Source organism: Piliocolobus tephrosceles, chromosome 4 (genome assembly GCF_002776525.5).
Source record: "Piliocolobus tephrosceles isolate RC106 chromosome 4, ASM277652v3, whole genome shotgun sequence".
In the NCBI taxonomy this organism is placed as follows: domain Eukaryota; kingdom Metazoa; phylum Chordata; class Mammalia; order Primates; family Cercopithecidae; genus Piliocolobus; species Piliocolobus tephrosceles.
The window spans coordinates 146,968,749-146,994,912 of record NC_045437.1 but is presented as its reverse complement, the minus strand read 5'-3'; the positions used below and the strand labels follow the sequence as shown (position 1 = coordinate 146,994,912).

Here is a 26,164-nt window from a genome sequence, read left to right as displayed (position 1 = left end):
GCATTGGGAACCAAAGGGAAGGTGACCCATTTGGCAGTGCCTTGAGGGCTGCAGTATTAGGCGCTCCTGAATGTTGCTTTGTAGGAAGAGAAACCACGTCACAGAGGAAGAGTTGAGGCATCATTCTGAAGGCAGGTGAACTTTCCAGAAGGCCAGAGTGAAGGATCATGGATGGGCTCTCCTATGCGGCACTCCCCAGGGACGCCCCAGGCCGCCCTGCAGAATTGGGGAAGGGGTCAGAGTGGTGTGGTTTCAGATCTGAGAAATTTGAATATCTGTGTTACTAGGCTCTTTTTCATCTCCAGAGCCGCTGTCCCATCTCCCTTTTGGCTTTTTATCTCCTCCTTCTTCATAATTCTTCCTTCTAGGAGAAGTAGCCTAACCTTGCCAAAGTACAATTTTTTTTTTCTAATAAATACACTTATGCATTTCTTAAAAATCAAGGCTGCCCTGCTGTGCCCTCTTGGCACTAAGGAAATAAATAACCAGAGGGGGCACAGCTAGGGAAAGAGGAAAAAATCAGATCTCAAGACATATTCTTTGAACTACCCTTTCTCCATTCCCAACTTCCACCCCGCTATGGCTCTTAGGACATAGCACCTGAGCAGGCACCTCAGTCTGGGTAGAGTATGACCGGCACCAGGGCATGTCTGCCCTACCCAAGAAGGGAGACAGTTCCTGCAGTCACTTGTTTTCAGCCCTTGATGACCCCAAGACCTATTCCCCACACTGCACATATTTTTCGCTTTTGGATGTCCTGGTGGGAGATGAACTTAGGATAACCAAAGGCCAAAGAACTCTCATCCAGGGAGCCCCCCCCGCCCCAGGTGCCTGGCTTCTGGAAATTCTTCCAGTTTGGGCCTGGGTGGAAGGTCTCAGTGATGTGCTATGGTTTAGCCAGCCCAGAGTCGCTCTGATCCAGCAGGCAGAAGGTGACATGGCGGGCAAAGGACCACTCAAGGAGATTGTCAAAGGCACCAGGCAGCAAGTCAACGTACAGTGAGAGGCGTGTGCCCTCACCACTGCCTTTGCCATTGAGGAATGCAGACACCTGCAGCTTGTAACCACACTTATCTGTGTAGAAGGCTGGGCTGAAGCACTCAAGGTTGGGCTTAGCCTTGGCCTCCTGTAGCCGCCGACCATAGCTGCCAGTCTTCCAGATAAGCACACCATCACTGCCCACTGATAGCTCCTCCAGCTCTTGCTGAAGGTCCTGCAGCTCCTGTCATTGCCAGCTCAACAGAGCACACATCATGGCCAGATGTGGCTTCACACTCTCCTCCACATGCCATGCCATTGCCCACTTAGGGCACCTGTGCTTGCAGCTGGAGTCTTTGAATGAGCATAGCACCAGGGCGCTGCTACAGCTGTCCTTCAGATGGCCTGGCAGTTCCTCCTGAGCCGCAGTGCCCACACTACAGTACAAATTTTAATCCGTAAAATTGGGAGAATGATAACATCTACTGTAAGATGATGCATGTATGTGCTTAAGTACGTGGCATACTGTCAGAGTTCAATAATGACTGAATCTATTATTATTCTACTTGGAAACACTCCTAATCGATTTGAAAGCAATTAGCTAAAAGCTGGTTATTGTTGGCTTCTGAAAGATAAGGGGCACTGGTGAGGCACAGGATTAAATTGACAGAGAAGTCTGTTGGTGGGTATATCCAGGATTATTCTGTCCTTGTGCCAATCTGCTTAGATGTCTTTGAGAAAATGAGCAGGAGAGGCAGAGCACATCAGACAGTCAGAAGATATTTAGCGAACGCCTCCTACGTGCTAGCACTGGAAATAGAGCGATGGATGAAACTACCTACATCTTCTCATAGAGCTTACAAGGAAACAGGAAAGGCAAATATTAAAGAAATGTCAACTCAAATACTCATTAATTGCAGGTTGTGTGGGGTATTACAAAATGCCCACTGCTTACTGACCCATTTGGGCAACATTTTGTATCTTCCCAGCAGATCGCCAGCCCAGAAATCAGATTCAGTTTTTCTTAAACAGACCCAATTTTCCCTGGATTCAGATCCAGGTCACTTACTACTAAGATCAAATTTAGTTTCTGAGTCTCGGTTACCTTATTTGTAAATTGGGGACGTTATAATCATTCCAATCTCAAAGGATTATTGGAGGGTTCATTAATTGAAGCCTAGGTGAAATCTCCCTCAATGCCTGGCTCATGGTGAGTCCCAGTAAATGCTGTTACATTCCTTTTTCTAGTGTAGAAACACATTAAACTTACGAGTGGGCTGCTCTGAGTATCAAACTTGAAGACAAAGATAAGATGAACACACATACTCCTCACGTGTGAGGTTTGAGCTCTTAATTCAGAGAAATGAGTGTATTAACAGAAGAACATTTTTGGCAATGTTACTGAGTCCTCCCTCTCTGGATTGTTCCGTGTCAATTGTATTTTAAACAAGCTATGAATGGGAACCAAATCAAAACCATTTTGTTTTAGCAGCAGCAGGTTAAAAGTTGTCTTACTACGTTGTCTGAACTACATCATCCAATAAAAGTCTAAGGCCGGGAGCGGTGGTTCATGCCTCTAATCCTAGCTACTTGGGAGGTTGAGGCAGGAGAATTGCTTGAACCTGGGAGGCGGAAGTTTCAGTGAGCCGAGATAGCACCACTGCACTGTAGCCTGGGTGATAGAGCAAGACACTGTCTCAAAAAAAAAAAGGCTAACCCCCAGTGAATAGGGAGGGTTCATGGTGTGCCTGTGGGCCTGGGTGTGTGTGGCAGGTCGTGAGGGGTTAGAAGGTGGTGAAGGGATACATCTATGTGGGAATTTGATTTAATGTAAGGGCCAGACTAAACCTTTGTGAAAGGGAAACTCAGTGATCATCAAATTATGAAATTGGCAAGTTTGATTCAAACTATTTTCATAACAAGTGGTTTAGGGAGCCAACAACTTATTGGGAATTATTAGGAAATAATAATTTGCCTATCTAACTGTGCCATGTTTCTAGTTGACAATTTCAGAACAAATTGGCAATTTGGTCAATGATGGCATGATATTAAATAATAATAATATATTAGATTAGGCTTAGAAGGCTAGTGAGTGATCATTTCTTCCAGCCCTTGTTAATATTGGTATTCTTCACTTTGTAAACATATATCCTCACATACAATATTTTAATGTACTTTATTATACTTTAAACAAAGGTCATTTAATAATGTGGTTGATTTCGGGGATCTAACTTTTGATATTTTAAAATGCCTATTGTCATTAGTTGCTATGGGCAAGAGCAAAAGAAAAGAAAGTCTTTTATTTGCCTTCAGCAATTTCATAGCTTTCATCTTTAATTGGTTAAAATTGGCAAAGGATTCTTTCGAAATGTGTGTTCATTTATCAATGAGTGTGCCTGATATTCTAAAGTAGGTATTTTAGGGAAGTTTGTGGACAATGCACTGCTGTGATTAAGCAGGGCTTTATAATTTACAATAGGCTGGTGTTTAAGATGGTTGGTAGAAACAGAAGGACTCGCAAACACGATCATTCTTTTTGTCTGGGAAAACTGTGTAAGATTATTTTAGTAATTGGGCTCATTACTTTAATATAGCTGAATATCAAAACATTCAGTTGTGAAACCAAATAATGTGTGGATGTTACATTTCTGCAGACTTTAGGGATATGGATCACAGATGTCGTTTGGAACCAGCTGAAACTCAAAGGAGTGTTTTTAAATAACCAATAAACTCTCAGTATTAGCTAAGGTACTTGAAAATTTCTACCATAATATTTAACCAAATTCTCATTTCTTTTTATTACTTAAAAAAAAAGTATTATGTAGGCTAACATCAATTTTGCCAGCTGGCTGGATCTCTGATATTTATACATTTTCATATGCAGATTTTCAATTTTTAACATGCAGATTTTCAATATTTAGTTGAAGACCATTACTTCATCACTTGGCATTTGGAGGGATAGTCATCAAAATTGTAATTTAGGCCAGACACCATGGCTCATGCCTATAATCCCAGCACCTTAGGAAGTCAAGGCGGGTGGATTACCTGAGGTTAGGAGTTTGAGACCAGCCTGGCCAAAATGGTGAAACCGCATCTCTACTAAAAATACAAAAATTAACCAGGCATGGTGATAGTCCCGTTGCTCAGGAGGCTGAGGCTGGAAAATAGCTTGAACCCAGGAGGTAAATGTTGCAGTGAGCCAAGATTGCACCACTGGACTCCAGCCTGGGCAACAGAGTGAGACTCTGTCTCCAAAAAAAAAAAAAAAAAAAAAAAAAAATTCGTTTTATTATGTTGTGTGTGTCCTGCTTTATATTTATGGAGAAACTAAGGACTAGATAGTTGAGAAAGATTAGTTAAGATTTTCAGTTTGCTTGGGTATGGACGAATTTTGGATATTTTATTACAGTCTAAAGTTTCATAAGTTTATTAAGTCATATATTTCTACAGGGAAAAGTTCTCATTGTAAGGCAAACAGAAAAATTCATACCTTCATGACCATTCAACTCATTTTTTTAAAAGATTCATAGTTTAATGGTCAATAAAACATGATCCATTTGTGATGCAAAACAAAACAAAACAAAAAGTGAATTTCTTGCATTGAAATATCACCAAAAAGTTTATAACAACAGACTTGAGAGACTCTAGCTTTTTTTGCCTAGAAGTTGAGTTTGGAAATTCAAACAGCTTGACACCAACTTGAACTTTGAAACATTCTCAGGGTCTCTTAACAAACAGCTGTGAAAAATATGTGAGCAGCTGAGTGCCTGAACATTTATTAATCCCAAACAAATGGGCACACTAGGAAAGGAAATGTAAAGTAACTTCCCAAGTGTGTAAATTTGAAAGTTTGTAAAATTTTTTGAACTAATTATTTTTCTGTTGCCAATATACATTTTGGTGCACTTGAAACTACAAAATTTTCACTGAATAGCAGGACAAATTAATTGATTCTCTAGGTCATTCTGGTGCTTTGAATATAAAGAGTTTAAATTTTCAACTATATAACTTACCATTGTGGTAGCAGTTAAGCCATCCAATTTAGAGAAAAATTGTTATACTTTTCTCAAGAGGAAATGCTGCACCCTAACTAGATGAAGCCTTGGGATAATCTCTAATTGAAAGGGTTTCTGCTAATGTCACTATAGTTTGGATGACTGTCTGCTATTACTTCCCAGGAGCTAGGGTTTATCTCTCCATAAAAGCAATGCCCTTGGGTCCCCTGTATGGCCATATAAAAGTGGACCAACTACTTTTTTTTTTTTTTTTTCTTTTTTTGAAACAGAGTCACTCTGTCGCCCAGGCTGGAATGCAATGGCTCCATCTCAGCTCACTGCTGCAAGATCCGCCTCTTGATTTCACGCCATTCTCCTGCCTCAGCCTCCCGAGTAGCTGGGATTACAGGCACCTGCCACCAAGCCCAGCTAATTTTTTATTTTATTTTTTTAGTAGAAACAGGATTTCACCATGTTCTCCAGGCTAGTCTCGAACTCCTGACCTCAAGTGATTCGCCCGCTTGGGTCTCCCAAAGTGCTGGGATTACAGGCATGAGCCACCGTACACAGTCTACTGTTTTAAAGTATGAGGACGTCTTAGGGCAAAATTATATTTGAATTAGGAAATTATACGTCCTCAATTTAGTATCAGTTGGAGTTTTTAGTTCAAACCAGAGGTCTCTTGTACCTTTGTGTTCATAATGAAGACTTTTCTCTCTGGGATTTAGGTCCACCCTTCTTGGGTTGACACCAGTTTCTGAAAACTTACTTGGATCTTGTATACAGAGTAACTTGCATGAAATTCTCCTTTCCTGGGCACATAATCATACTGTTTAGATGCCAAGGCCTACATCTGTTTTGAAAGCCATTTCAATTGGCTGCTCCAAATAGCTCTAGGACTTAACTTCTCTTCATGAGTCATTCTGTCTTTTCAAATCCTCCAGATTGGTTTCTTCAAGTTTCAAACTTCAACTCAACAAATATTTACTGTGGTCCTTCCATACTAGTGACAACATTAGAAATAAAAGCTAGATAGAATCTTGGTCTCTGCTCTTATTCTGATCTTTCTGTCTGAGGGGAACTGCCATGAAATCGAGTAACTACTACACCATGGTTAAGTGCTATGAGAGTTGGTTGAAAGGAACAAAGAGAAGAACCAGTAACCACATTGAATATTAGGCTCTATCACTTCCTTACTAGCCTTCTGCCTTGCATAGGCTGTGGAATTTCCCTGAACCTCAGTTACTTCTTCTGTAAAACTAGAATATGCATGTGACATGCCACATAGGATTATTGTGAGGACTAAATGAGATGGCCAAAGTACACCTCTTATCATGGTGCTTAGAGTATAGGCATTTGCCATTAATGCTCAACTACTGTTATTATAATCATATAATGCTTGTGATTTACCAAAGTGTATTTATGTATTAGAAAATTTTAAAGCTAGAGGGACTGCAGAAATAATGTAGTTCAATAATAGATACCTACATCAGTCAGGGTCCAGTGAGACAGAAAACTCTCCAGTTGTTTGAACAAGAAATAATTTAATACAAAGAAATGTTAACTAGATCTAAAGTTGTCAATTATGTAACCAAAAAGAAAAAACTTAGAGGTAGCAATTATAGGGCTGAAGGCCCAAAAGGAAGACACTGGAATGATGACAATTTAGAAGCGTGGAGGAGGGGTCCCAGAGCTGTAGCTCAGAAGAAGCACTCTATGGAGCTAGTTTTAGATTTCTGAGGAGGAGGCATTGGCCGGCCAGTGCTTGAGCTGATGTACTTACGGGGGTGCAATGAAGCTGGTGCTACATATGTTGAAAAACTGCATATTGGATTCAGCTGTTGCTATTGGGAGGCCTGTGGCTGCCAAGGCAAAGATCCCAGTGCTGAGCAACACACACAGGGGCAAGAGAGAAAGAATGCTACCTAACTTCCTGCGTCCAGTTCTTGCAAGAACTGGCTGTATCTTGACCTAAAGTTCAAGTCAAACCCATGTCTTTAAAAGAAATTCTCCATTCTTATTTAAGCTAATGAGAATCTCTATTACTTGGGGAAAAATGTTTTAACTAATACACATTTTGTGAATCAAAATAACAAACGCCTTTCTGGAATGCAATGTACCTTTTACCACAACACCGACCTCAACGTGACCATATCTTTTAAAAGTCCACACTAAGAGTTGCAGGTAGCTCAGAGAACATGGGTTAAAGTTTTGCTTATATAAATTCATCTATCACTCCAGATATTCCCTGTGCATTTTACTGGGATCCGTTGATACAGCTCCATGCTTTTGGAATTTTTTCACTGCTTCTGAGTGCACTATGTGTGTAAATCTGTGCGGAATGGCCAAAGCAATTTGGAAAGAATGACTGTTGACAACTTTTAGTTCCACCTCATACTCATAGGCCTGGTCAAAGGAAATCTCTAATTTCTTAAAGTGAATTACAGCTCTCCTGAAGTGAGTGAGCTAACGAAATATGTTCATTTTGCGTGTCAAGTTTGGTGGTGTGGTTCATTTCAATGGACACTTCAGTGCATGTAACAGTTTCAGTATCATGATTATGAGCTCTCTCTGGTGCCAAAAATGCCTGGAAAAGCCTGTTGTATATGAGTAGTGCAAGTCATGAGTGTTTATCTGAAAATTGTTTTGAGTAGAAAAATGATGTTTCCCCATCCCATCTAGAACAATTATTTTGGATAACGTAAAGGCAGAATTTGCTGTTCAATCAACACAATATGTTTGGCACTGCAGGAGATAATTGGAAGAGAAACTAGCAAATAATGAATGGGGAAAAATAAGCAAAATAGCAGGATAGGGTCGTACCTAAGCTTTTATTTTTGGGGGGTGTCTTAATGATTTTCTGATCCAGATTTGTCTAAGTTTCAGGGTAGGCATGGTTGAATGATGAGGAGAAACAGAGAAAAGAGGGCTTAAGCTCAATTAAAACCAAACACTTGGCACAACACCAGCATATACTTGAATGAACATTTTCCCCTTATTTATTGTCGTGTATGTGTGTGTAATTTTGTAGCTACAGCCACACACACCAACTGTCAGTTCAGAATATCTTATAGGCACTTTCGGTTCATGTGTTAGGAGGTGCACAGTTTACCATCATGTTATTTGTGTGGTGCTGACTCATATCACATGGGTAGGCTATTCTGAGTTTTAATCTTGCCTGGATATATCCTTTAAAAATACATCTTCATTCATTTGTATGAGCCAAAGTATTTGCAACTAATTTCTTTTCCTTCTGTGCCCTATTACATTTCACTGCATGACAAGCATTTTTTAAGCATTTAGAGGAAAATGCAATGATGACATAAAAAAGCCTTTAATTGGATCTGGATGGAAGTCTCTTGCTATATTAGAAGGCTTAGTTGTATAATACTAAAAATTGTACAAATTATACAAGTCTGGAGGCAAAGAATTTGTGGTGTTTGTGTAGGTTTGTTCCTGAGCTAGCGTGATGCAAGAGTTTTGTAAGGACTTCCTAGGTGTCCTTCTGCTTCTAACACCCTAAAACCCCTCAATCCCAGGTGTCAACTTTGTGTGTCACCCAAAGTTATATTCCAAGATGGTGACTTCTTATGGCTTTGGGTTAATGAAACAGGACTCCCAATTATATCATACAGAGATGGAGCTAGGACTTGAGAGTGATGGGTTAGGTACATTGACTTAGAATCCAAAAATGGACCAGGCAGAGAAACTCAAAATGGAGTAGCTAATTTCTATTGAGCACAATCAATATGCCAGGCACTATTCTAGATGCCTCACATGTATGAGTTCATTTAGTCCATCCAAAAACAATTATTATGGCCACTTTCAGATGAGAAAACTGAGTCAGAGGTAAGAAAGTTGCCAGAAGTCATGCAATTACTAAGGGCCAGAGATGATTCAAATCCAAGCAGTTGAATCTAGAGCTCACCTTTCTAACCACTGGATTCTACCACTGCCCAAAGGGCTCTTCAAAGCCCTGGACCATCACGTGGGGACTCCTAGAAGTCTTAGTGCTTAGAAGTCTTCCCAACTGTGCCAAAGCAGATTAGTTAATATTATCATGGCTCAATTGTCTCCTACTTTATAGATCTTATCATAATGGTAATGAGATAATATGTAAGCAATTACTCATTTAATGTGTGTTTCCCTGCCAGACTGTAATTAGCCTAAGAGCAGACACCAGATTTGTAAGCTTAGTCCTGTATTCCCAGGCCCTAGGTTCTAATCCAACACATCAAATGCATTCAATAAATTCTTTTTGAAATAATAAAAATGACTGATTATTATATTAATGATCTATTACTGAATAACAAATTATCCCAAAATACAATGGCTTAAACAACAAACACTTATTATATCACAGTGTCTGTGGGCTGGGAGTTCAGGAGTGGCTTAGTTAGATGCTTCTGGCTTGGGGTCCTTCATAAAGTTGCAGTCAAGGTGTCATCTGGGGATGCTGTCATCTGAGCCCTTGGTGGGGCTATAAGATGGCTCACTCACATGGCAGGATGCCTCAGTTCCTTGCCGCATGGTCCTGTCCATAGAATTTCTTCACAGGGTATTCTCATGACACGGCAGATAGCTTCCTGGGGAAAGCAGGAAGGCAGCCATGATGCTTTTTATGACCTTAAAGTTACACAGTGTCACTTCTACCATCTTCTATTCACGCAAATCAAGTCTTAGTCTAACCTACACTCAAGAGGAAGGGAATTACACTCCCCTCCCTCTTTTGAAGAGAAACACATTAAATAATGGGTGGCCATATTTTAATATCACCATACCTTCTTACTTTATTTTACATAGGTGATATTTCAGCATGCAGGAATGAGGCTCCTACAAGGAGAATTTTCTACTTAAAGAACAAATATAGATTAAGGACATAGAGGTAGGGAAGCAAGATTTGTTGGAGAACAACAAGTATCCTAGATTAGAAGGTAGAGGAAGGGTATAGGAATAGGGAAGAGAAGGAAAATAAAATGGGAAGAGCAAGGGAAATGTGAATAATTTTTAGTTGCCATGGTGAACAAAGGAAAGCAGTGAAATGACATGATTAGAAGGGACATTCCTTTAGGAATATTTATCTGAGAATGTGGAAACAATCAATGGAGACTGAAATCCGAAATCATTAGGAGGCCACTGTCTTTGCAGCAGATCTCCAGGACCTTAGCTTGAACAGAACAGTGGGAGTAGAAAGCAGACAACAGATCCTACAATGCTTGATTGGCTAATTAAATAAGGAATGAGCCCAGAAGGAGCTTCCAAAGGTGACATAACATTTTGGATTTCGCTGGTGGTACGCAATCAAAAAGGAAATAAGGAGGACCAGGGGACAGTGGTATGACTTTTGCAAGCAGATCCCATATGATGAGAAAGAATCCCAGGATATTGACTGTATGCTTTCCTAGATAGATAACCGTGACATTGGATTTCATCTGTTAACCCTGGGTTGTGGTAGGATGTCCAAGGACATCCAAGGGTTAGAAGCCTAGAAATGTGGCAATAAGAAATGTGGGTTTGGAGGTCATGAGAGAGGTCAGACTTAAAGACCAGCCCTACTGTCCATAAAAGTGAACACATAGGCAAAACCTCCTGGAGCCAAACATGTTACTGGGCAGTGTCAGGATTTCTGCTACTTACTTGTAATATGAGTTCTGCAGCTACAAGCACATCATGTTAATGCTATGACTTGCCTTTTAAAACTCATTTTTCTTTAAAGAATTATTCAGTAGAAAAAGTGCTCAGGCAGCTATTTCAGTTCTGGTTAGTGTCACTGTATTAGATTTTTATTGCTGCTATAACAAATTACCACAAATTTAGTGGCTTAAAAATGAAACCAGTTTATCTCTAACTTCCCAAGTTCTGGAGGTTAGAAGTCCAAAATCAGTTTCACTATGCTAAAGTCAAGGTGTCTGCTGGCTGGCTTCTTCAGGAGTCTTTGAGGGGAGAATCTTCCTTACCTTTTTCACCTTCTAGTTGCCACCTATATTCTTTGGTCTGTGATCCCCCCTTCCTCTACCTTCAGTGAGCGTTGTTCCAATCTCTGCTTCCATTAGTACATGGCCTCCTCTGACGCTGATGCCTCCTGCATCCCTCTTTGAAGAACTGCTGTGTTTGCATTGCATCCACTTGGATAATCCAGGATAATCTCCCCATCTCAAGGTCCTTCACTTAATCACACATGCTAAGTCCCTCTTTCTGTATTAGGTAACATTCACTGATTCTGGCAATTAGGATATGGACCTATCTGAGAGGCCACTATTCAGCCAAAAGTCAGTTGGGTCGGAGTATACTCTATGTGCTTCCAAATTCCCAATGTCCACTTGAACACACACAACTTATGTGAAGTTTGTAAATATCCCTTCTTCCACCCTCGCAGCTTCAAGAGGTTTTATGGATTTCATCATCATCATCATCATCATCATCATCATCATCATCATCATGACGACGATTCTAGAAAGGCCTTCGGTATCATCACAGAGCTACATGGTCTAAAGAGATCTCAAATTTCAGCCAGTCCAGCACCAGTTGAGTATTTATATCTGTTGGTCTTCAGATCTGAAGATGGAAAATGAAGCACTTAAATTTACTTCTAAATTTCTCCATCAATTTGTCTTCCTTATGTGCCGTTGATTCCTTGGCAACCCACTCTATTCTCCATGATTTCTCTTTCTTTAGCAAAGAGTATGTCTAGCAAATTTCTAACATAATGTATTAGAAGGGTTCAACATCCTGATCAGAACAACAGACATAAATTTCTTACAATGATTAGCCAAAGTTTGAAGTCTCTTTAGACCCTCAGCTTCTATGATTCTGTTAAAGGTTTTCTTAAAATGATATTGATGTGAATGCCAATATGATATAAATGTATCATATTTCACTAGAAACGATTTCATCTTTAAAATGAAATATATTTTATTTTAAAATAAAACCTGCTGAAGTGTAAATCACTGTATTATTGCTCACTGTTGAACCGAGGTTGCAATCCTTGATCATATAGTTTGTGAATAATTTTCAGTGATCAATATTTTCAGGTGTCAGGAGTATGAAAGAAAGATCTGGGATTTACAGTTGAACAAATCTGGTTTCAAATTTTAGCAATGCAGTCAAGTTATAGGCAAGTAGGTTAAATTCTCTGAGTCTTTGCTTCTTTATTGGAGAAATGGGAATAGTAATACTCACAACTACAAGAACTAGGGGAATGATGTAAAGTACCTAGTACTGCTTGGCATGTAGTAGACACTCAATAAATGCTAATCCCAGTCACTCAACTAGCGCTTATCTTCTATGTGTCAGGAACTGGACTTGGTGACTTGGCGCTAATTCTTTACTCCTTCCACTTCATACTTATCACCACGTATACAACAGAAGAAAAATGTCCTTAACTTGACATTCCAGATCCCTGACAAACTGTGTTCATGTCCGTAATAAAAAAAAAATTAGAAAATATGTTAATGATGAGCAGGATTATAATTATAATGTGAAGGATGATTATTCATTAGCTTAGTAAGTCTCCATGTTTACTGACAGCTGTTATTATATAAAATTATAAACTGTAAGGAAGAAAAGGCTAAAATGGTTATGTATGACTAGTTCATTCAGTTAGGCAATGAGAATTATTATAATCCATGAATTCATAGGTCAAAGATGTGCTCATTGTTGAAACAGAAAAACATGATTAAAATCCAGTCTTCATTGTATAGTTATTGTAAATAAATTTGTTACAATTTTCAGCTACACTATTACCAAGTTTGCCTTCTTTTGTTATTTGTGACTGAAACAAATTAACCAAAAATAGATTTAAAATATTTGTTTTCTTCATTTATTTAAACTTTCTGAAATATTTTATCCTCCATACAGGGTGTATTAGTCTATTCTCCCGTTGCTAAAAGGACATAACCAAGACTGGGTAATTTATAAAGGAAAGAGCTTTAATTGACTTGTGTTTCCACAGTACTGGGGGAGATCTCAGGAAACTTACAATCATGGCAGAAGGGGAAGCAAATGCATCCTTCTTCACATGGCGGCAGGAAGAAGAATGAGTGCCAAGCAAAGGTGAAACCCCTTATAAAACCATCAGATCTCCTGAGAACTCACTCACTATCACAAGAAAGGTATGGGGGAAACCACTCCCATGATTCAATTATCCCCACTCAGTCCTGCCCTTGACATGTGGGGATTATTACAATTCACCTGGGGATTATTACGATTCACCTGGGGATTATTACAATTCAAGGTGAGATCTGGGTGGGTACAGAGAGCCAAACCATATCACAGGGATGGAAAGTAGATTGTTGGTCTCAACATTGTGTTCCTTCATCTTGGGTCTGGACAGCAAATGCACAACATCATCATGTCCCTCAATACCAGAAATGTACAGGGAGTATACGGTTTTGAAATTTCTTAAGTTTAACTGTGTGTCCGAACTGCCAATGTAAGTTATAAACTCAGTAGTGATACAAAAGTTACCTCTCCATCTGTCTTTTCCTTTGGATTTTAAAAATATTCTCTCTAAAATTGCTTTCTCCTTATACCAAAGATACATCTATTTTAGAAATATATATATATATATATATATGATCCATAAGATATTTTGGATTCTGAATAATCAATTTTTATTTCACCTTGCTTAGTTGGAAGACAGTCTGAAGTTCAGTCACTGATTAGAAAAAAATGGAAGAAGAGAACAAGGGCACAGCCAGACCCCCTTTGTGTAGCAAAATACACGTAGTTTTGTGGACATGAAGCCAAGGATGTGGAGATTGAATCTTTCATTATACTAGGGTGTGTTAGTTAAAGCATTTAACTAGAGTGTTTATTTTTTACCCCTCTGGAATTATATGACCCTTAAAGCTTTAATGAAATTTCAGCCCATGACACTAATGGGATAGTTTTATTAATAAAGAAATTGTGGATAAATAGAATTCAAAATCAAGAGTGTGATAGGTTAATGGCAGATGGAATATAAATTCATTGAACTATTAGTGCAAGCCAAGTAAATTTGTATGCCTTAAATCTCAATTCAGAAATGAATACCAGGCATATTTTACTACTTCCATTGTGTTTACTTGTCAATATCAAAAGATTTTTCTTAATGCAAGTGATAGCTTGTTAGTACTTCCTGTGGATTGTATCTAGCATGGCTGTATTAATTTGTTGCATATCTTCTCATGGAGATGTTAAACTACTATTAAGTGTGACAATGCTCTCAGTAATGAGGCTTTGGGATTAACCAGTGATAAGGGTGGAGAGGAAGCATCATTTATCTTGACATTTTTCCTTCCAGTAACTTGAACGGCATATATATTGATTTAAATTTTCCTAGCTGTTATTCTTAAGATTAAAAAATGTAGTTATTAACATTATGAATGAAACTTTATGTATTATGTTCCCTCATAAAAATGCAGAAATTCACTCATTTGTCTACACTCCCCTAATATCCTTCGTCTTTTATTCTCTGTGTATTCTTGGAGTTGTGACAGAGTACAAACTAGTAACAATTATTTACTAACTTATTACTGTAAAATATTTTTTAGTATCACATATTTTCATTTTCAAGAATTATCACATTTTCATCCTGTTTTGTAATAATATTCAAAAATAATTATATAATGAAAATGGAAAAAATATATGAGCAATTCTATATTGAAATGACATTAATCTTCCATATTAACCTTTTATTAAATAAATTACTCATTCTTGGGCTTTTTATTTTGATTTATCTTTTTTGGTCCTGAAGACCTTTGTCTTCAGAAACCTGAGGCGTTTGTTTTATTATTTTAATTTATCATTTTATCTTTGAACATTTTTGTCTTATTATTTGACTTTTAGTGTTGTATAGAAGACCTTTAAGGCCAAGCTGAAATTTTTTCCTTTATAAAGCAATCCTCCTCCTGTAAAACCCAACTCTCTCTGGTTGACTCTTGTGGAAAATCATCTTTACGTTTTGTAATTCCACTGTGTGAACAGGATATGTCTAAGTGCTGATGTCATTTTAACAAATTATCTTGCTACATGATGAATATATTTGATCTGCAAATTCAGATCTTCATCTCAGGAAATATTTTTCTTTTGTATCTAACTTTTCTTTTGATTTCATGTGTTTCTCTCTCATTTTCGCCAGTCTTCTAAATTGAGGAGAGTGTTTCAATCTTTTTATTTACATAACTAATTCTGTTTTTACCATACTCTACAGTTTACTGATTATAATACAGTTTAAAGTTTAGTTTTAGTAATATTAGTTTCTTCATTTTTTTCACTATCTACCAAGTTTTCTTTATTTTTCAGTATAAGACTATCATATAATCTTTTTTCTGTATCTCAGAGCCTGTTTTATTGGATTTTATTATGAGCACAAAATAGGTGCTATCTGAACTTTATTTCTGTTTTGATGTAGTGTTTTCATTTCAGGTGGATGCTGTTTATTTCTAGTTTACAATGTTATTTATCTTTATTTTGTTTTTATAGATTCTGTATTGTTTATCCACCCTTGAACATGAACATGAGATTGATTTAGGTCTGGCATTGAGTCTAAAACTGTTGGGCAGATTCTGCGTGGATCTTCTGATATGCGTACACCATATGAAGATATTTTCTAAATGTTGAAGTTGGAGTCTGAGCTGGTACAAGTTTCCGTGGTTAGTTCAGTGATACCCTCCGCTAGTTGTGAAAGGAGAAAGATTTAGGACTGCCAACAGGTTTAGAAGAACCACTTTATCTCTGGGTCATTTCTTCCCTGCTTTTGGAGAGGAAGTGGGACCAGGAGGCCCCTTTCCATGTCTGTGTTAAGGTTTTGCCTAGCTTTCACTCTCTGTACTCCATGGGTCTGCGTCTGCTCTCTCTGCTGCTGTGCATGTTCTTGGAAGAACTTCACCACATTAAGGTGATGCCAGTCAATCTGGGTATTTCCCTTAATGGGGTCACACTTATTTTTAACTCCTCACCCAAGACAGCTGCTTGGAAAGCTTGTCATCCATGGTGGCAAAGTGGTTTCTAATGGCAAATTCTCTATTTCTTCTCTTTCCCACCATTGGGAAGAAGAAATCAAATCCAAACCCCTCTTCCTCTATTTAGAGCAAGCTTGTCCAATCCACAGCCCGTGAGCCGCATGCAGCCCAGGATGGCTTTGCATGAGGCCCAACACAATTTTGTGAACTTTCTTAAAACATCATGAGTTTTTGTTTTTTGTTTGTTTGTTTGTTTTTGCTCATTGGTTACTGTGTTAGTATATTTGTGGCCTAGGACAATTCTTCTTCCCGTGTGGCCCAGGGATGCCAAAAGATTGGACACCCCTGATTTAGAGGATGTGGATGGATTCTGCCTCTTTACTTAATACATATTCATTACATTTAATTGTTGTTGAATTGCCTCTCTTAAAATTAGAGTGACATCCTCCCCCCAAGAAAAAAAGACCATAGAAAGTGCCCAGAAATACAGCTTTTGCAAAATGACACTTCTGATCATCAGTTTAACGACGTCCAGGATGACATTGCTTAGGAAAACGCAGTGTTCTCATTCGGCAGCAGACAACTTCAGATGGAGTATCATTTACCGTTGCCATTGTTGCTGATCAGTGGGCTGTCTCCCTTCCCTTAAAGGAAGAGCTACCCATGTAAACATTAAAAATAAATGCTTGGCACCCAGTTACAAAGCTTGAGGGATTCTCAGAGCATGGCTTAGAACTGCTTGGAAAGGTGACAGAGTTAAAATCCTAATCATTTTTTTAGAAAACCTATTCTAATTAGGTCAAAATTATGTATGCCTGAGATCATGACAGAATTGTATACCTAAAGCTTTTCATCAAATCTCTAGGTTCTAGCCTTTTCTCCATAATCTATTGGTACTCCTGAGCACTCTCACGCTCAGATCAAGGGATTTCTTAATATCATTCTGAAGATTAAATTTTGATACTCTAAAAGGGCCTGAGTATGTGGATCTGCAACATTTGACTAATTTCCAAGGCATAGTGGAGCTTCTTGATGCAACATAGTTTTGAAAAAAAAAAAAAAAAAAAACAGGAGAAAAACATTGGTTAGCAGCCTATCTAAAGAACTTACAAATTAGTAAGATAAAGATAATCATACAGAGTAATAGGAAGAAGATACAAGCAGAAATTTTACAGAAGAAATTCAAGTAGCAATAAGCACATAAAGAGATACTCAACCTTACTAGTGTTCAAGGAAATATAAATTAAAACAGCTAGATGACATTTTACAATAGTAGAACTGGAAGAATTTCAGCAGTTTGCTAATAGAAAATGTTGGTGGAGAAAAGAGAATGCATAATCACTAATGGTAGGAGTGCTGACTGCTATTACTTTGGAAAGTGATTTGGTGATATTAAGCAGAGTTGAAAATGCCCATACCCCATGACTCTTGATGTCACTTGTGGGTTTCTATCCTAGTGAAAATTCTGTGCATGTGCAACACAGAGACATGCCAAAGAATGTTCTTTGCAGCATTGTTTTTAATAACAAAATCTTGGAATTGATTCCAATGTTTGTCAGTAAGACAGCGGAGATTAATGAATTGTGATGCATCGATGAAGATGAAACATTGTACAATAGCTAAAATAAGTTAGGAATATTTTCATACTTCCACTTGGAAAGAGCTTAAAAACAATGTTGAATGAGAAATGCAAGTTACATTTTCATACAATTTCTTTACAAAATGGTGATATAATAATGTTATATGGCATTTATGGATATATATGTATATCTATATAACCACTCACATTACACATTTAAAAGCATGATTTTAAACATATATACAGATTAGACATACTGTATGGTGATGTAAGTTGCTTCTGGGATTGGAGAGAGAAAAATGTGTCTGAGCATGGGAAGAGACGAGATGTCGTCTTCTTGGAAATGTGTGTGCTTATTTCTTTAAATAAAAGATATTTTGAAGTAAATAATGTAAAATATTGTTCATTTTTAGTGGTGGGTACATCAGTATTTATTGTATTTCCTTTGTAAGTGTTAGGTTTTTTTCTTTCATTAAAAACCTCTCAGACATTTACCCTTTAGGTCACTGGCCCCCTGTAACTAAACCCTCTAAGGTCTTGTGAGCGGCAGAGCATTGGAAAGATGAGCAGGGGCTTCTCTTTCTTTTCTGTGCCTGGAAAGCTGTCTTGCCAGCTCTTGATTTGGTCTAGACCTAGCTTTTCTGGCAGCATGCTGCTCAGCTGAGCATATGTGAAATACTCTTAAAAGGCAATACCAATCCAATTTTGGGGGAGGATCTATTTTAAAACTGCAATAATGTATCTGCAACTATTTTTAATTTTTTTAATATTTTAGGATAAATGTTAGAATACAATCTAAATAGAAAACAACAAAATGAGACATTTTTGTACTCAGACATTTTTCCTATTTGTTTCATTGCCAGCTTTAGCTGTCATTCTCAGGGGAATGTAATTCTTGAAAAAGTAGATTGTGGTCTTTTTGTTTTACAACACAACGTTAGAGATGCACATATGTTTCTCCGACTTTCTCTACCTAATAATCCTCCTTTTAACAGCTAACCCAAGAGCCTGAGTGTTGTTAAAGTAAAATGAATATGTAGAGGCAAATCTCTAAATGCAAGGATTTATCTGGGATATAACAATCGCAATTTGGGGAATACACACAGACCTGGTGGTCTTCAATATGTCTGAAGAACAAAGAGAAATTTGCAGGTTTTATAAAAAGGAGTGTTACATATTGCTCTTTTTTTTCATTGGCACAAGTACAGTTTTGGGGAACTGACAAGTTCTGATTGGTGAGTGATGGCAGTGGGTAAAATTAGAGTTGCAGCAGTTTATTTCAGAAGCCATTAGATCAAACTGGCCTCAGGTTACAGCAGGCAGTTTCAGCAACCAGACTGCAGAAAATTAACATTTTTGGAGCAACATTATGTGTCCCGAGTGCTTTTCTCCCCCGGCTTCTGATTTTGTTTGAGTTGGGTAGGATGAGAATGATCCAATTCATATGACTGACTTTCACGTTGTTATGAAAAGTAAAATCCAGGGGAAGAATTGCATTTTTAAAGATCTCACCAAAAATATTTGGAGGGCTTTGAAGTGTTCTAAAGGAAATCCTGCCTTGCCTTGGGCTGGTGAGGGCTGGGAGTAAAGAAGATAGATCAATACAGAAGCTCTGCCTGAAGTGCTGTGGTGATGAGAGGAAATGGCTTATCAGTTGCTTTTACAGTCTGGAAAAGAAACCATTTATGGAATCAATGGCTGGGTGGCAGAGCCCAACAACTGGAGCTCAAAGATACACTACATCTTCATTACTATCAGTTACCTGCATCAGTGGGGTGGTAACAAGGGACCTAAATTCTACAGCCCAGTGCATTGTTGCAGTCAAATACATCACCGTGGTTTTAGACAAGATTATCATATGCAAGGAAAAGCCTGGCGTTAATTTGTCTTATAGAGAAACAAATGCTGGTTTTACTTTTATTATTTACACAGCATAATATGTTCCTTTTGAGAAAATTTCAGCTCTATCTTGACCCACTTGCAAGGACCAGCAAAAATAATGGAAGGACATAAAATATAACTACTCTGGCAATGATGTGTGCAATCACCTCAGCTGCTGGAAAACTCTGGGTTGTTCAAACAGCTAATGCGAAGTCAAGAAGGAAGGAATATTTTTCTGATTAGTGCTGTGTAAGGAGTGCTGAAAAAGAGTACATAGAAAATGTTTGTACCCGAGTGAAACAGCCCAAGCAGAGCTGAAATAAGACCCCCTTTCATCCTGCAAGTTATTTCTGGGCTAGAATGTTTAAATAAGAACAAGACGGATAGTTCCTTAGGATTTCAGAGCTGGAACAGAGAACCTTTTAGCTGAGGCAGGGTGGAACTGTGGAGACAGTCACATTCCGAGGAAAAAGTCCTCAACCAAGAAGGTTTGGCTCAGAAAGCAGCAGCAGGGCAGCTGGAGTCCAAAGACTTGCATCTTTCAACCGGGAAAATCTGTTTATAGGTCCTTGGAAATTTTGGATCCTTGCGGTCTGGCCTGGCTAGGGAATTGCATTGCAGTGTAAACAAACCATACTGGGCTTGAGCATTTTTCTTCTAAGCAATTCAAGCCGACCCTAAGATATTTCTTGAGACTTTGGGGGCCACATAAATAACTGCTCATTTTCCCCTCTGCGTTTAGATCTCACTGAGAAATTTATCACTGGAAATGAGATGATTAAAGACCAAAATTTTAATGATGAAAATTGAGCCAGAACATAGCTTAGATCTGCAACCAGCAACACTTTTCTCTGTGAATTAAACCTGCCTACTCAGCCAGGGCAGAAGGGGACAGCCATTGGTCTCTTGCAGGGTAGGCTACTCCGCTGGTGTTCTGGGGCGAGGCTGATCCTGCAGAGAATGCTGAGCTGCCCAGTCCTTCTCCCCAACTCACTCAGCTGCTCCGGGAGGAGGAGGAAGGGAGCAGGAAGAGAGAGGTCTCAGTGTTTCTCCCACACTTTTCCTGCCTAATGGAATGTTTCCCTCTACAGAAATTCCAAAAATGTTACATTGTCTGCAATTCACTTTAAAATACTCCATCCTAGACAATGTGATAGATCTGTTCATTTTAACCCACATCCTTGGGCTGAGCTTAGTTAACCTAGATAGAAATATACATTTCATAATTGTCAGGAGCACTCAAATCTCACTGCTGGGAGGTTATAAATTAGTAGTTTTTGAGAAGCAACAATGCCAGTCTAACCTCCTCATTTGTAGATTTGAAATCAGGGGCCTTGTAAGACCAACCTGCTTAGGGTCCAAGTTAGCTCACTGCAGAGCTGGGACCAGCAGCCAGGGCTCTTTCTCAATGGGTAAAACCTCCTTGTAAGGAACTGTATTTACTTCAGTGCTGGGATATTACTAGTTAACATTTTTGGTGGAGAGGCATGTGCTTACCACATAACAAGTACTGTTCCAAGTATATGTATTATCCTATTTAATCCTTACAATCACAATGAGATTGGTAATACTATTATTCTCATTAAACAGGTGAGAAAATTGATGCTTAAAGAGGGACTTGTCCAAAGTCATTCAGTGAGCAAGTGACAGAGCAAGGACTCAAACTCAAACACTGGAGTCCAGAGTCCAACCTTCTTCACAAAGTCAGGGCTAGAAAAGGCCGTTAGAGAAGATTCTGCCTACCCCTCCCCTTCCACAGCAAGGGAACAAGTCCAGAAAACATAGGAAGTGTGACTTTATTCATTTATAAAATGTAGCTGATCTTGCTCAAAGATTCTTCCTGATGGTGGGGCTGTTGAGTACTCTTCAGAAGAAATGACCAGTTTGTCTTTTACTCTTATTATTACATAGAGTTGTACATGGTAAGTGCTCAAGAAATTGCACAGCAGAGCCTATGGTTTCTCACATTATTAGTGATGAATATCAGACATCTGGTTGGTGTAGTAGTCCATTCTAGCAATGCTATAAAGAAATACCTGAGACTGGGTCATTTATAAAGAAAACGTTTGAATTGGCTCATGGTTCTGCAGGCTGTACAGAAAACATGATTCTGGCATCTGCCCGGCTTCTGGGGAGGCCTCAGGAAACTTATTAATACAATCATGGTGGAAGGTGAACAGGGAAACAGGCACATCTTGTATGGCTGGCTGGAGGAGGAGCAAGAGAGAAAGGCAGGGAGGTGCCACACACTTTTAAAACAACCATATCTCATGATAACTCACTTACTATTGCCATGACAACACCAAGGAGAATGGTGGTAATGTTAAACTGTAAGAAATTGCCCTCATGATCCAATCTCCTCCCAGCAGGCCCCATCTCCAACATTGGGGATTACAATTTGACATGAGATTTGGGCATGTCCATATCAGCTGGTTCAGTTAACACATTGTGATTTCACTCACTGAAATGATTTTCAATTAAAAACTTACAGAGATAATAGGAAAGACCAAATGCCAAATCGTGGCATTCTCTAATTACATGAAGAAGTCTTTAGAACCAAAGCCTCTGTAAAGTATTTTGATATACAATGAACAATTAGTCCTATTGAATTATAATGCACAATTAGTCCTATTGAATTCTAATTACTTATGGGAAAGCTGTGGTCTCTGAAATATTACAGGTGGTGAATAAATAGAATGTTTTCAATAAATAAGATCACTGCAGCCTGAATAGTGAACTAGAGTAGGGTCTTCCAAAAATTCTTTCAGAGTCAATGAAGGGGACAATGCAGTTAACTAGGTGCATATAGACCATCAGATGTGTTGTTCTTCATCTTCTGCTCACTCTGCACATCCACAGGTAGACAAAGGAAACTTTGTGGGAGTTAGGGGTGTAACACGGCTACCTGCAGACAATTCAACGAAAGAAAGAAGGACAGGACAGGGGATCTTGAACCTCTGATTCTTGCCATATCACTTTCTCAAAGGACCATGGGAGAAAGTCATCAATACAGAACAAGAAAATTAGTCTGGAAAACAGATATTCCATGATGCTGAGATTTTGGCCCTGACTTCTAATGCTGAACCTGATCAAGCTAGGCTGAGTCACAGGAAGACTCTTTCTGCTGGGCCTGGACAGTTCAAGTGGTCTAGAATGAAAGTAAGCTGAAGCTTTGCTTTTTCCTCCAAATCTCAAGGTCTCTTCCCAAATTGTAACATTTTCATGTGGGTCTGGCTAGTCTAGAGCTCACCTGGCAGTGAGGGAGGCTTGGAGAAGTCAAGGCACCAGCCATGAGCAGCCCATGGGCTGTAACTGGCCCGAAGACATATTTTATTTGACTTGGACAGTGTTTAAAATTTTAACTGATTTTAGAGTCAACAGACTTTTACATGAAGTAATTGGATTTCCACCTCTTTTTAAGTTAGAGATCTGGCTGGCTGGGCTCATGTTCCTCCAGGAGGCCAGAGTCACATCCTGGCTGCCCCTTTGGATGATGCATGGATTCCCAGTTCATACAGAGCCTCCTGCCCCACAGCTCTTTCCACCTCCCCATGCATATTACTTGTCTTGCTCTGTCGTGTTTGACTTTGGAACCTCTGCCTGATATAGATTGCTTGAGACTCCTGGGAAATAAAACACAGCAAAGGAGCAGATACCTTCCCACCCCAACTCTGATAGTCTGGCCTAGTCAAGTCTGTGGTTTGAAGCAACACTATCCCTCCTTAGAGAAGGGAGTGAAATAAAATACGGCAACCCTTTTCAGAGGAGTAGGAGGAGGGGAGATGGAAGGGGAGAGCTGAGCCTGCTACTTGCTTCCAACATGGTGTCCAGAATGGGTGGGTAATGCACCCTCCTTTCCCTTACTACCCAACACCAGGCCATCATCCAATCTTGTTGATTCTGCTATAAATGTAGCCAATTCTATGACGGAAAAAATCAGTTAGAAGCAGATCAGCCAATCCTGCTTTTTTGACCTACTTGACCATTAACTTTGTGCTCACATCTACCTTGACAAAAAAGGCATCTTAGTATTTGGAATAATTAAGGAAAAGATCTTGCTGGTCTGGTGATTGATTGTAAGTTATAGTTTTCTTGCTTCATTTATAAAATTCCATCAGGAAAAGTAAGTTGGGGATGTGAAAATTTGTGTGACACAAGAGAAAGCAAACCAGGGACAGTATGATCCCTCATTAGTATTCATATAAAGTACATACAAATGAATTCCTGATTTATACCAGGTTCCCAGAGTTAATTATTTCCCATTTCCTTGACTTCTGAATAACAAGCTTCATATTGTTTGACTGGATACTATTCCTTAAATGGCCTTAGAATTTATTTCACATTGTCTTATTATAAGAATTTGTTTGTTCTATTAAACCTATGTCTGCAGAGGGATAAATAAATGGATAAAAACCTTTGAACCAAATTGCTGTGCTGCAGGATGAGCTCATACATTAAGGAAACCCAGGTCATAGTCACAGCTCTGTCATGAACCACTGTAAGTCTCAGCATAATCACTTCGCCTTTCTGGGCCTCAATTTTCAATTTGTGAAAAGAAGATGTGACTTAGATGACCGTTCAGATTCTTTCCAACTCTTATATTTTGAGAGGCAAAGAATTGGGGTGTCCCCTTAAATTCCATATGGGTCCATGCCACTGAGTACTAACACATGAGTAGATCTAAGCATAGTAGTTTCCTTCTGGATTTCTTTATACAATAGACCTCCTGTTCAATTTGATCACTCAGTTAATTTGGGAAAAAAAAATACATAAATCAAGAAATTATAATAAATGATATATACCTTAAGTATTTTTACATTATTTAATGAAGATTAAATAAATGTTCATTTATCTTCCAATTTTTCATAGGGTCAAAGCCTTGCCTTTGATTTTTTGGGTCTGCTGATTGGAATCACTCATTGGGAATGCTCTGTCATGTCTAATTTTGATTTGTTTAAAGGAGAGTAAGAACTTAACTCTTGAGAAATGATTTCATTTAAAAATTTCTTCTAGAGGACTGGCTGTGATGGCTCATGCCTATAATCCCAGCACTTTGGGAGGCCTACATGAAAGGATTGCTTAAGGCCAGGAGTTCAAGACCAACCTGGGTAATATAGTGAGACACTGTGTCTACATAAATTAAAATAAAATAAAAACTAACCTGGCATGGTGTGCTTGTTGGTACTAGCAACTCAGGAGGCTGAGGCAGGAGGATCACTCGAGCCCAGCAGGTAGAGGCTGCAGTGAGCCATGATTGCACCAATGCACTCTAGCTTGACAGACAGAGTGAGACTCTGTCTTTAAAAATGAAAACAAGAAAAGACTAGAGTTTTATTTTTTTGTACCATTATCTGATAATCCTCTCTCTCTCACACATACCTAATTTATGACAGCATTTTTACTTGCCTACCTTTATCAAGACTCCCACATAGTTTTCACAAGAATAGGCACTGGTTTTGCCTTCACATTTCATCAGTTTACTTAACATTTAATTATGTTACATAATTGCTATACTATGTACAATTGGCGTAAGTGGATTTGAAAACAAATACTACAATGGTTGGTAAGTATAGAATCAAATGGAATGCACGGGTGTAATGGAGTCAAGCTTACTAAATGTTGGGGATCAGCATGCTGAGGTACTAGTTAGTACTTGGTTAATAACATCAGTTAAGTGGAAGCTGATCAATCAGACTGCTAACTGAATGTTTTATCAGTTCATATTATTGCAGGTAAACAAAACCAACCCTGTAAACTTAGGCAAAAGGCCATGCTCAGCGGCTCATGCCTGTAATCCCAGCACTTTGGGAGGCCAAGGTGGGTGGATCATGAAGTCAGGAGATTGAGACCAGCCTGGCCAACATAGTGAAACCCCGTCTCTACTAAAAATACAAAAATTAGCTGGGCGTGGTGGCGGGCACCTGTAGTCCCAGCTACTTGGGAGGCTGAGGCAGGAGAATCGCTTGAACCAGGGAGGTGGAGGTTGCAGTGAGCCAAGATTGCACCACTGCACTCCAGCCCTAGGCGACAGAGTGAAAACAAAACAAAATAAAACAAAACAAAAAAACACTTAGGCAAAGAAAGGAGTTTATTGAAAGGATGGGAACTAGGGAAATAAATGCTGGTTATCCTGGAAGCAGGCACTGATGGACAGTCTCAGGGTGTCATCACTGGATAAATTGGTTCTAACTGTTTTTTCATCTTTGTGTCACTCTGATCAAGACTAGAGTCTCCAGGAGAAGAACTCTGATTGGCCTGCAGATTACATGTGTTCCTCAACCAAGGGAAAATCAGATGCTATAAAAGACTCTACCCGAAGACTACATGCCCTGGGGAGGAGTCATTCCCAAAGACAACCTGAGATGCTGTTACCAGAAAAGGGGACTATGCATGGAAGATCTATGTCTATAAGTGCATTAGTCAGGGTTCTCCAGAAAAGCATAACCAACAGATTGTAGATAAATATGTAAAAGGATTTTTTATTGACACATAATAAAAGTACACATTTATGGGGTACATGTGATATTTTGATATAGACACATAATGTGTAATGATAAAATCAGGGTAATTAGGATATCCAAAACATCTCTCATTTTTTTGTGTGTGTTAGGAACACTCCAAATCTTCTAGGAAGAGATGTGCTATAAGGCAGCAGTCCTCAACCTTTTTGGCACCAGGGACCTGTTTTCATGGAAGACAATTTTTCCATGTGTGGTGGCATGAGGGGACACAGCGATGGTCTCAGGATAAAACTGGTCCATCTCAGATCCTTAGGCATTGTTAGACTC

At 38.9% G+C, this 26,164-nt stretch overlaps 1 pseudogene; it reads right to left on the bottom strand.

Moving 5' to 3' along the window:
* Positions 1-694: 694 nt before the first annotated feature.
* LOC111523290 overlaps positions 695-26,164 on the bottom strand; it is a 48,171-nt pseudogene continuing 22,701 nt past the window's right edge.